Below are 12,574 nucleotides of genomic sequence, written 5' to 3'. Positions count from 1 at the left end.
TCCTAAGTTGTGTTAACAATTTACTTTCTGCCTTTGAACTTTCTATAATATACTTGTGGTCTCTTGTGTTCTAAAATGAATCAAGATTGGAAAAGTTTGGTCCCTCACAAACCCTTAATTCTTGTCGTTTTTAAGTGGTGTACGAATTAACCTTGCTATATGGCACTCTGTGAGATTATGTCACTTCATCGTTGCTCCTTTGTGTTCACTCTTCCATGCATGGGCAATGACCACCATTCTGGTGGAGAATTTGTGCAATCCCTTCGTGAATGCTCGACGAACTAGAGTCTTCCTCGTCTTCATTTTCACCCTGGAAATAACCACCCTTCCGATGGGTCTTGGATGGCTCAGGGTGCGTAATGGTGTAGCTCCTTGATTTTTTTACTACCCTTGGTCCTCCTCAATTAGTGGTTTTGGTGTCGCCATGTTATTACTCTCAATTGGTGTCCCTCGGAGTTGGCCTCTCCGCTGTCTCCTAGCAGGATGAGCGGCCTCGACGACCTCCTCTTTTTTTCTAGCAGGCCTTGTATGTGATTATGATATAACCTGTGTTGCATACTACCACCTAGATTTAGATGTTTAGGAAGTTGATCATTGTGTTGTGTTGTAACTATTTATGCAACATTTTTTTGTTTAGTGTTACTTGCTTCAGCGAGATGTATTTACAACCGTCTTTTCAAACTATGAGTAGTAGCAAAACATGTTGTACAGTCTTTAGAGCAACTCTAGCAGACCCCGCATCCGCCCCCGACCCGCAAAATAACAGCCAAAATGCGGGTACGGGCCGGAAAGCCTGCCCGACCAGACCGCGCATCCTGCCCCGGCCCGCAAAAAATGTTAGGGGGCGCGGTAAATTCTCAACCCCAACCCGGGAAAACGCGGGTTTCCCCCTCGCGGCTGCGGTGCCCTGCATCACAGAGAAGCAGTTGGCGGGAGGGACATTTCAGCCGCGCTCTTTTCCCCTCCTTCCGCCGCCGCCCGCCCTTGTTTCCGCCTGCCCGCCGTCGACGATTCCGGCCATATCTGCGGGCAGAATCGCTCCGCGGGGCCGCCCCACACCCTCCCGCGCCGAGTCGCTGCACCGCCCCTCCGGATCCGGCGAGAAGAGCCGACCCCCAGTCGCCGCCGCCGCTGGGATCGACCACCGCCGAGCGCACCACCCTCGTCGCCACCGACCGCATCAAACTCGCCACCGGTTAGTCCCTTTTTTGTGATTTTTGCGAGCTATGTAGTAGATTGACGTGCCGGTGTGCGTGTAGATGGAGTTGACCCCGTGCGAGAAGTTCTTGCTATCCGACTCGTCTGATTCGTACGACTCAGATGTGAAGACCATGCTTGCGACCTTTCGGCAGCAAACATTGGTCATGGCGCTTGCCGTGAAGGAGCATGAAGACGAGTACCGAAAGAGGAGGCGAGGATCTACTGTCGGGCGTCTGTGCATTCCGCGGAATCGCCATCTTGGAAATGAGATGTTGATGCAAGATTATTTTTCGGAGAATCCTACATACCTTGCACACTTCTTCCGCAGAAGGTACCGAATGCACCGATCCCTTTTTGTGAAAATTGTTGAAGCTTGCGAGGCAAATTGCCGGTATTTCACAAAAAGAAGGAATGCCACCGGCTTAAAGGGATTTAGTGCATATCAAAAAATCATGATTTAGCACAATTGAGTTTGTGCGTAGATTTGTGAAAGTGATCGTCCGTGTCTTTGGTCCCGAGTATCTTCGGGCACCAAATGAAGATGACACAAAGAAATTGATGGCAGCTACTGAGAGGAGAGGTTGGCCTCGGATGCTAGGTAGCATTGATTATATGCATTGGAATTGGAAAAATTGCCCCAAGGCTTGGTAAGGAATGTATTGTGTCAAGTCTCGTGATGCAACAATTGTGCTAGCGGCAGTAGCATCCGAGGATTTATGGATTTGGCATTGCTTTTTTGGTATGCCCGGCACACTCAATGATATCAATGTGTTGCAACGCTCTAATTTGTTTGCTAGGCTTGCTAGTGGTGATGCTCCTGCTTGCAACTACACTATCAATGGGCATGAATACACAAAGGGTACTATCTTGCAGATGGTATATATTGAAGGAAATATGCCCTAGAGGCAATAATAAAGTTATTATTTATTTCCTTATATCATGATAAATGTTTATTATTCATGCTAGAATTGTATTAACCGGAAACATAATACATGTGTGAATACATAGACAAACAGAGCGTCACTAGTATGCCTCTACTTGACTAGCTCGTTGATCAAAGATGGTTATGTTTCCTAACCATAGACATGAGTTGTCATTTGATTAACGGGATCACATCATTAGGAGAATGATGTGATTGACTTGACCCATTCCGTTAGCTTAGCACATGATCGTTTAGTTTGTTGCTATTGCTTTCTTCATGACTTATACATGTTCCTATGACTATGAGATTATGCAACTCCCGTTTACCGGAGGAACACTTTGTGTGCTACCAAACGTCACAACATAACTGGGTGATTATAAAGGTGCTCTACATGTGTCTCCGAAGGTACTTGTTGGGTTGGCGTATTTTGAGATTAGGATTTGCCACTCCAATTGCCGGAGAGGTATCTCTGGGCCCACTCGGTAATGCACATCACTATAAGCCTTGCAAGCATTGCAACTAATGAGTTAGTTGCGGGATGATGTGTTACGGAACGAGTAAATAGACTTGCCGGTAACGAGATTGAACTAGGTATTGAGATACCGACGATCGAATCTCAGGCAAGTAACATACCGATGACAAAGGAAACAACGTATGTTGTTATGCGGTTTGACCGATAAAGATCTTCGTAGAATATGTAGGAGCCAATATGAGCATCCAGATTTCGCTATTGATTATTGACCGGAGACGTGTCTCGGTCATGTCTACATAGTTCTCGAACCCGTAGGGTCCGCACGCTTAACGCTACGATGACAGTTATATCATGAGTTTATATGTTTTGATGTACGGAAGGAGTTCGGAGTCCCAGATGAGATCGGGGACATGAGGAGGAGTCTCGAAATGGTCGAGACGTAAAAATCGATATATTGGACGACTATATTCGGACTTCAGAAAGGTTCCGAGTGATTCGGGTATTTTTTGGAGTACCGGAGAGTTACTAGAATTCGCCGGGGAGTATATGGGCCTTATTGGGCCATACGGGATTAGAGGAGATAGGCCAAAAGGAAGGAGGCCTGCGCCCCCCCCCCCCTCTGGTCCGAATTGGACAAGGGGTGCAGCCCCCTTTTCCTTCTCCCTCTCCTCCTCTTTCCTTCACTCCTACTCCAACAAGGAAAGGAGGAGTCCTACTCCCGGTGGGAGTAGGAATCCCCCCTTGGCGCGCCCTCCTCCTAGGCCGGCCGCCTCCCCCTTGCTCCTTTATATACGGGGGCAAGGGGCACCCCAAATACACAACAATTGATCTCTTGATCTCTTAGCCGTGTGCGGTGCCCCCCTTCCACCATAATCCACCTCGATCATATCGTAGCGGTGCTTAGGCGAAGCCCTGCGACAGTAGAACATCATCATCGTCACCACGCCGTCGTGCTGACGAAACTCTCCCTCAACACTCGGCCGGATCGGAGTTCGAGGGACGTCATCGAGTTGAATGTGTGCAGAACTCGGAGGTGCCGTGCGTTCGGTACTTGATCGGTCGGATCGTGAAGACATACGACTACATCAACCGCGTTGTGCTAACACTTCCGCTTTCGGTCTACGAGGGTACGTGGACAACACTCTCCCCTCTCGTTGCTATGCATCACCATGATCTTGCGTGTGCGTAGGATTTTTTTTAAAATTACTATGTTCCCCAACAGTGGCATCCAAGCCAGGTTTTATGCGTTGATGTAATATGCACGAGTAGAACACAAGTGAGTTGTGGGCGATATAAGTCATACTGCTTACCAACATGTCACACTTTGGTTCGGCGGTATTGTTGGATGAAGCGGCCCGAACCGACATTACGCGTACGCTTACGCGAGACTGGTTCTACCGACGTGCTTTGCACACAGGTGGCTGGCGGGTGTCAGTTTCTCTAACTTTAGTTGAATCGAGTGTGGCTACGCCCGGTCCTTGCGAAGGTTAAAACAGCACCAACTTGACAAACTATCATTGGGGTTTTGATGCGTAGGTAAGAACGGTTCTTGCTCACCCCGTAGCAGCCACGTAAAACTTGCAACAACAAAGTAGAGGACGTCTAACTTGTTTTTGCAGGGCATATTGTGATGTGATATGGTCAAGACGTGATGAGATATAAGTTGTTGTATGAGATGATCATGTTTTGTTAAAGTTATCGGCAAGTGGCAAAAGCCTTATGGTTATCTCTCTATTGCATAAGATGCAAGCGCCAAATAATTGCTTTACTTTATCGCTATGCGATAGCAATAGTTGCAAGAGCAATTGTTGGCGAGACAACCATGTGACGACACATTGATATAGATCAAGATGATGGAGATCATGGTGTCATGTCGGTGACGATGGAGATCATGACGATGTTTTGGAGATGGAGATCAAAGGCACAAGATGATGATGGCCATATCATGTCACATATTTTGATTGCATGTGATGTTTATCTTTTATACATCTTATTTTGCTTAGTTCGATGGTAGCTTTATAAGATGATCTCTCACTAATTATCAAGGTACAAGTGTTCTCTCTGAGTATGCACCGTTGCGAAAGTTCTTCGTGCTGAGACACCACGTGATGATCGGATGTGATAGGCTCTATGTTCAAATACAACGGGTGCAAAACAGTTGCACACGCGGAATACTCAGGTTAAACTTGACGAGCCTAGCATATAACAGATATGGCCTCGGAACACGGAGACCGAAAGGTCGAGCGTGAATCATATAGTAGATATGATCAACATAGTCATGTTCACCATTGAAACTACTCCATCTCGCGTGATGATCGGACATGGTTTAGTTCATATGGATCACGTGATCACTTAGAAGATTAGAGGGATGTCTGTCTAAATGGGAGTTCTTAAGTAATATGATTAATTAAACTTTAATTTATCATGAACTTAGTCCTGTTAGTATTAACATATCTATGTTGTAGATCAATAGCTCGCGTTTAGCTCCCTTGTTTTATTTTTGATATGTTCCTAGAGAAAATTAAGTTGAAAGATGTTAGTAGCAATGATTTGGATTGGATCCATGATCTGAGGATTATCCTCATTGCTGGACAGAAGAATTATGTCCTTAATGCACCGCTAGGTGACAGACCTATTGCAGGAGCAGATGCAGACATTATGAACGTTTGGCTAGCTCAATATGATGACTACTTGATAGTTTAGTGCACCATGCTTAAACGGCTTAGAATCGGGACTTCAAAGTCATTTTGAACGTCATGGACCATATGAGATGTTCTAGGAGTTGAAGTTAATATTTTAAGCAAATAGCAGAGTTGAGAGATATGAAGTCTCCAACAAGTTCTATAGCTAAAAGATGGAGGAGAATAGCTCAAGCAGTGAGCATGTGCTTAGATTGTCTGGGTACTACAATCGCTTGAATCCAGTGGGAGTTAATCTTCCAGATAAGATAGTGATTGACAGAATTCTCTAGTCACCATCACCAAGTTAGTAGAACTTCGTGATGAACTATGATATGCAAGGGATAACGAAAACGATTCCCAAACTCTTCGTAATGCTGAAATCAACGAAGGTAGAAATCAAGGAAAATATCAAGTGTTGATGGTAGACAAGACCACTAGTTTCAAGAAAAGGGCAAAGGGAAAGAAGGAGAACTTCAAGAAGAACGGCAAGCAAGTTGCTGCTCAAGTGAAAAAAAACCAAGACCTAAGCCTGAAACTGAGTGCTTCTACTGCAAAGGGACTGGTCACTGGAAGCGGAACTACCCCAAGTAATTGGCGAATAAGAAGGATGGCAAAGTGAACATAGGTATATTTGATATACATGTTATTGATGTGTACTTTACTAGTGTTTATAGCAAGCCCTCAGTATTTGATATTAGTTCAGTTGCTAAGAATAGTAACTCGAAACGGGAGTTGCAGAATGAACAGAGACTAGTTATGGGTGAAGTGATGATGTGTATTGGAAATAGTTCCAAGATTGATATGATCATCATCGCACACTCCCTATACTTTCGAGATTAGTGTTAAACCTAAAATAAAAGTTATTTAGTGTTTGCGTTGAGCATAAATATGATTGGATCATGTTTATTGCAATACGGTTATTCATGTAAGTTAGAGAATAATTGTTGTTTTGTTTACATGAATAAAACCTTCTATGGTCATACACCCAATGAAAATGGTTTGTTGGATCTCGATCGTGGTGATACACATTTTCATAATATTGAAGCCAAAAGATGCAAAGTTAATAATGATAGTGCAACTTATTTGTGGCACTACCGTTTAGGTTATATTGGTGTAAAGCGCATGAAGAAAATCCATGCTGATGGGCTTTCGGAATCACTTGATTATGAATCAATTGATGCTTGCAGACCATGCCTCATGGGCGAGATGACTAAGACTTCGTTCTCCGAAACAATGGAGCGAGCAACATATTTATTGGAAATCATACATACTGTTGTATGTGGTCCGATGAATATTGAAGCTCGCGACAGGTATCATTATTTTCTGATCTTCGCAGATGATTTGAGCAGATATGAGTATATCTACTTGATGAAACACAAGTCTGAAACATTTAAAAAGTTCAAACAATTTCAGAGTGAAGTGGAGAATCATTGTAACAAAATAAAAGTTTCTACAATATGATCGCAGAAGTAAAATATTTGAGTTACGAGTTTGGCCTTCAGTTAAAACAATGTGAAATAGTTTCACTACTCACGCCACCTGGAACACCACAGTGTAATGGTGTGTCCGAATGTCGTAACTGTGCTTTATTAGATATGGTGCGATCTATGACATCTCTTATTGATTTACCGCTATCATTTTGGGTTTATGCATTAGAGACAGCTACATTCACGTTAAATAGGGCACCATCTAAATCCGTTGAGACGACACCGTATGAACTATGGTTTGGCAAGAAACCTAAGCTATCGTTTCTTAAAATTTGAGGTTGCAATGCTTATGTGAAAAAGTTTCAACCTGATAAGCTCAAACCCAAATCGGAGAAGTGTGTCTTCATAGGATACCCAAAAGAAAATGTTGGGTACACCTTCTATCACAGATCCGAAGGCAAGGTATTCATTGCTGAGAATGGATCCTTTCTAGAGAAGGAGTTTCTCTCGGAAGAAGTGAGTGGGAGGAAAGTAGAACTTGATGAGATAATTGTACCTGCTCCCTTATTGGAAAGTAGTTCATCACTGAAATTTGTTCCTGTGACTACTACACCAATCAGTGAGGAAGCTAATGATGATGATCGTGTAACTTCAGATCAAGTTACTACCGAACCTCATAGGTAAACCAGAGTGAGATCCGCACTAGAGTGGTACGGTAATCCTGTTCTGGCGGTCATGTTATTTGACCATGACGAACCTACGAACTATGAGGAAGCGATGATGAGCCCAGATTCCGCAAAATGGCTTGAGGCCATGAAATCTGAGATGGGATCCATGTATGAGAACAAAGTGTGGACTTTGATTGACTTGCTCGGTGATCGGCAAGCCATAAAAAATAAATGGATCTTCAAGAAGAAGATGCACGCTGATAGTAGTGTTACTATCTACAAAGTTAGACTTGTCGGAAAAAGGTTTTTGACAAAGTTTAAGGTGTTGACTACGATGAGATTTTCTCACTCATAGTGATGCTTAAGTCTATTTGAATTATGTTAGCAAATTGCCACATTTTATGAAATCTGGAAAATGGATGTCGAAACTACATTCCTTAATGGATTTCTTAAAGAAGAGTTGTATATGATGCAACCAAAAAGTTTTGTCAATCCTAAAAGTTCTAACAAAATATGCAAGCTCCAGCGATCCATCTATGGACTGGTGCAAGCATCTCGGAGTTGGAATGTACGCTTTGATAAGTTGATCGAAGCATATAGTTTTATACAGACTTGCGGTGAAGCCTGCATTTACAAGAAAGTGAGTGGGAGCACTACAACATATCTGATAAGTATATGTGAATGGCATATTGTTGATCGGAAATAATGTAAAATTATTCTGCAAAGCATAAAGGAGTGTTTGAAAGGAGTTTTTCAAAGAAAGACCTCGGTGAAGTTGCTTACATATTGAGCATCAAGATCAATAGAGATAGATCAAGACGCTTGATAAGTTTTTCAATGAGTACATACCTTGACAAGATTTTGAACTAGTTCAAAATGGAACAGTCAAAAAAAGAGTTCTTGCCTGTGTTACAAGGTGTGAAACTGAGTAAGACTCAAAGCCCGACCACGGCAAAAGATAGAAAGAGATTGAAAGTCATTTCCTATGCCTTGGCCATAGGTTCTATAAAATATGTCATGCTGTGTACCAGATCTATTGTATACTCTACACCGTTTTTAGCAAGAGAGTACAATAGTGATCTAGGAGTAGATCACTGGACATTGGTCAAAATTATCCTTAGTGGAATAATGATATGTTTCTCGATTATGGAGGTGACAAAAGGTTCGTCATAAAGGGTTACGTCGATGCAAGTTTTGACACTGATCCAGATGACTCTAAGTCTCAATCTGGATACGTATTGAAAGTGGGAGGAATTAGCTAGAGTAGCTCCATGCAGAGCATTGTTGACATAGAAATTTGCAAAATACGTACGGATCTGAATGTGACAGACCAGTTGACTAAACTTCTCTCACAAGCAGAACATGATCACACCTTAGTACTCTTTGGGTGTTAATCACATAGCGATGTGAACTAGATTATTGACTCTAGTAAACCCTTTGGGTGTTGGTCACATGTCGATGTGAACTATGGGTGTTAATCACATGGTGATGTGAATTATTGGTATTAAATCACATGGCGATGTGAACTAGATTATTGACTCTAGTGCAAGTGGGAGACTGAAGGAAATATGCCCTAGAGGCAATAATAAAGTTATTATTTATTTCCTTATATCATGATAAATGTTTATTATTCATGCTAGAATTGTATTAATCGGAAACATAATACATGTGTGAATACATAGACAAACAGAGTGTCACTAGTATGCCTCTACTTGACTAGCTCGTTGATCAAAGATGGTTATGTTTCCTAACCATAGACATGAGTTGTCATTTGATTAACGGGATCACATCATTAGGAGAATGATGTGATTGACTTGACCCATTCTGTTAGCTTAGCACTTGATCGTTTAGTTTGTTGCTATTGCTTTCTTCATGACTTATACATGTTCCTATGACTATGAGATTATGCAACTCCCGTTTACCGGAGGAACACTTTGTGTGCTACTAAACGTCACAACGTAACTGGGTGATTATAAAGGTGCTCTACATGTGTCTCCGAAGGTACTTGTTGGGTTGGCGTATTTCGAGATTAGGATTTGTCACTCCGATTGTCGGAGAGGTATCTCTGGGCCCACTCGGTAATGCACATCACTATAAGCCTTGCAAGCATTGCAACTAATGAGTTAGTTGCGGGATGATGTGTTACGGAACGAGTAAAGAGACTTGCCGGTAATGAGATTGAATTAGGTATTGAGATACCGACGATCGAATCTCGGGCAAGTAACATACCGATGACAAAGGGAACAACGTATGTTGTTATGCGGTTTGACCGATAAAGATCTTCGTAGAATATGTAGGAGCCAATATGAGCATCCAGATTCCGCTATTGATTATTGACCGAAGACGTGTCTCGGTCATGTCTACATAGTTCTCGAACCCGTAGGGTCCGCACGCTTAACGCTACGATGATAGTTATATTATGAGTTTATATGTTTTGATGTACGGAAGGAGTTCGGAGTCCCAGATGAGATCGGGGACATGACGAGGAGTCTCGAAATGGTCGAGACGTAAAGATCGCTATATTGGACGACTATATTCGGACTTCAGAAAGGTTCCGAGTGATTCGGGTATTTTTCGGAGTACCGGAGAGTTACGAGAATTCGCCGGGGAGTATATGGGCCTTATTGGGCCATACGGGATTAGAGGAGATAGGCCAAAAGGAAGGAGGCCTGCGCCCCCCCCCCCCTCTGGTCCGAATTGGACAAGGGGTGCAGCCCCCTTTTCCTTCTCCCTCTCCTCCTCTTTCCTTTACTCCTACTTCAACAAGGAAGGTGGGAGTAGGACTCCCCCCCTTGGCGCGCCCTCCTCCTAGGCCGGCCGCCTCCCCCCTTGCTCCTTTATATACGGAGGCAGGGGCACCCCAAAGACACAACAATTGATCTCTTGATCTTTTAGCCGTGTGCGGTGTCCCCTTCCACCATAATCCACCTCGATCATATCGTAGTGGTGCTTAGACGAAGCCTTGCGACGGTAGAACATCATCATCGTCTCCACGCCGTCGTGCTGACGAAACTCTCCCTCAACACTCGGCTGGATCGGAGTTTGAGGGACGTCATCGAGTTGAACTTGTGCAGAACTCGGAGGTGCCGTGCGTTCGGTACTTGATCGGTCGGATCGTGAAAACATATGACTACATCAACCGCGTTGTGCTAACGCTTCCGCTTTCGGTCTACGAGGGTACGTGGACAACACTCTCCCCTCTCGTTGCTATGCATCACCATGATCTTGCGTGTGCGTAAGATTTTTTTTTAAATTACTACGTTCCCAACATATATCTTCCTTGGTGCATATTTGTCAAGAGCATCAAAGAACCCAAAACAAAAAAATAATGTGAATTTGCAAGGGTGCAAGAGGCAGCCCGAAAAGACATTGAAAGAGCATTCGGCGTTTTGCAATTTAGGTTTGCCATTGTCCGTGGTCCTACTCGTTTTTGGGATAAGAAAACCCTGAAGAACATAATGACTTGCTGTGTTATTCTGCATAATATTATTCTTGAAGACACCCGCAAAAAAATATTTTTCTTGAAGATAAGAGAGGAATGAACTTAAATTTTTTTTAAGACAATGTGGGTAGCTGCATAACATCAGCCGGTGCAGTACATTCCGGGGAGGCGTGGCGGCAGCGAGTGGTCAGGCCACCCGTGGATGCATGCATGATGCTACGACCGCTCGCTGTCGCACGCTGCCCGTGCCGTACCCTCGCGTTTCTTCTGCCATGGACAAGACCTGCTGGCACGTACTGCTCCCGCCAATGGCCGTGCGAGTGCGATGTGCCCGGCGGAATCATTTCCCGCGTCTTTGGTACTCCCCGGCTACGCGCACACGAACGATCGACGACGACGGACGGCCGACCCGACGACAGGCAGCCGAAGAAAGGCGCGCGAGGCCGGCGAGGGAGCCCCACCGTCCGGCGTCAAACACTGTTTTGAAGCCCCTCCTAAGACACGTCCCTTTCGTCAAATGAGGCACTGTCTCCCCCGTCCCCGCGTCGCACTTAATATAAAGCCCGGCGAGAAAGGGAAAGGGAGAGCGATGAGCACTGTACGCACGAGAGCGAGCGAGCCGGAGAGAACGAATGAACACTGTTCAGCACATAGGGAGAGAGAGTGTGAGTGTGTACCACGTATATAGTGCAGCTGGTCCTGGCTGCGCTCCAGGGATCAGGACCATTGCCCGTCATCGCACCTGTTCACACGTAATGCTACGTGCTGTATTTTTTTTTTAATTTTTGGGTGGCGGTGAAGCATATGGATATGCAAGTGAAACGCACGCCATGCAGCTTCTTTTTTCCTCCTCTCATACTTAGGTCCTATTTGGTTCCAAATAAGTCATCAACTTATAAGTCGAAAAGTGCAAAAAGTGACTTATTTTACCAAACGGATCCAACTTATAAGTCCCCCCAACTTATAAGTCATAAGTTGCTCCACCCCAACTTTAGGCCCTGTTTTGGTTCAAATAAGTCACCAACTTATAAGTCAAAAAGTGCAAAAAGTGACTTATTTTGCCAAACAGATCCAACTTATAAGTCATAAGTTACTTCACCCCAACTTAAAACTTATAAGTCACCTCTTTTGTATGTGTCTCACCACCTTTACATAAAAAATAAGGTGGGAAGGTGTGCTCAAGTGACTTATAAGTCAGGTGGTAACCAAACAGGCATGACTTATAAGTCACTAGTTTTAAGTCACCTGACTTATAAATCAGATCACTTATTGGAACCAAACAGACCTTTACTTTACCGAGTGACACAGAAGTCCCGGAGAAGTTCCAAGCCCAGCTAGTTATGTTACGCGAGGAAGGAAACTGAAACCCCACCGTGAAGCGGCGCGGCGCGGATTGTGGCAGCTCCGATCCGCCGCCCGGATTCTGACGCACGTACAGTACGTGCATCAGGCCAACACCACCGCAAGACCCCATCCGGACGTTCACTTTGGACAGTTTGGGGTGTGATTGGGGCGGATGTCCGCGAACGGACAAGCGTATGGGGCATCTGCGCCCAACGCGCACAAGGCCTTCTGGACCCCAAACGGTCCGCCCCGGCTCGTCGCCGCGCCTCCCCGTGCACGCCTCGCCGCCGTCGAGGCGCAGAGCTCGCCCGCCTCCGCCCCAAGGTTGCCCGCGCGACGCGCCGAGCTCGCAGTTCTTCGCCTCGAGCCGTGCTGAGCTCGCCATGACGCCCTGAGCGCGCTGCCGCCTCGTCGTGCC

This window comes from Triticum aestivum, chromosome 4A (assembly GCF_018294505.1).
Source record: "Triticum aestivum cultivar Chinese Spring chromosome 4A, IWGSC CS RefSeq v2.1, whole genome shotgun sequence".
NCBI classification, from domain to species: Eukaryota; Viridiplantae; Streptophyta; class Magnoliopsida; order Poales; family Poaceae; genus Triticum; species Triticum aestivum.
This window is presented reverse-complemented; position numbering follows the sequence as displayed.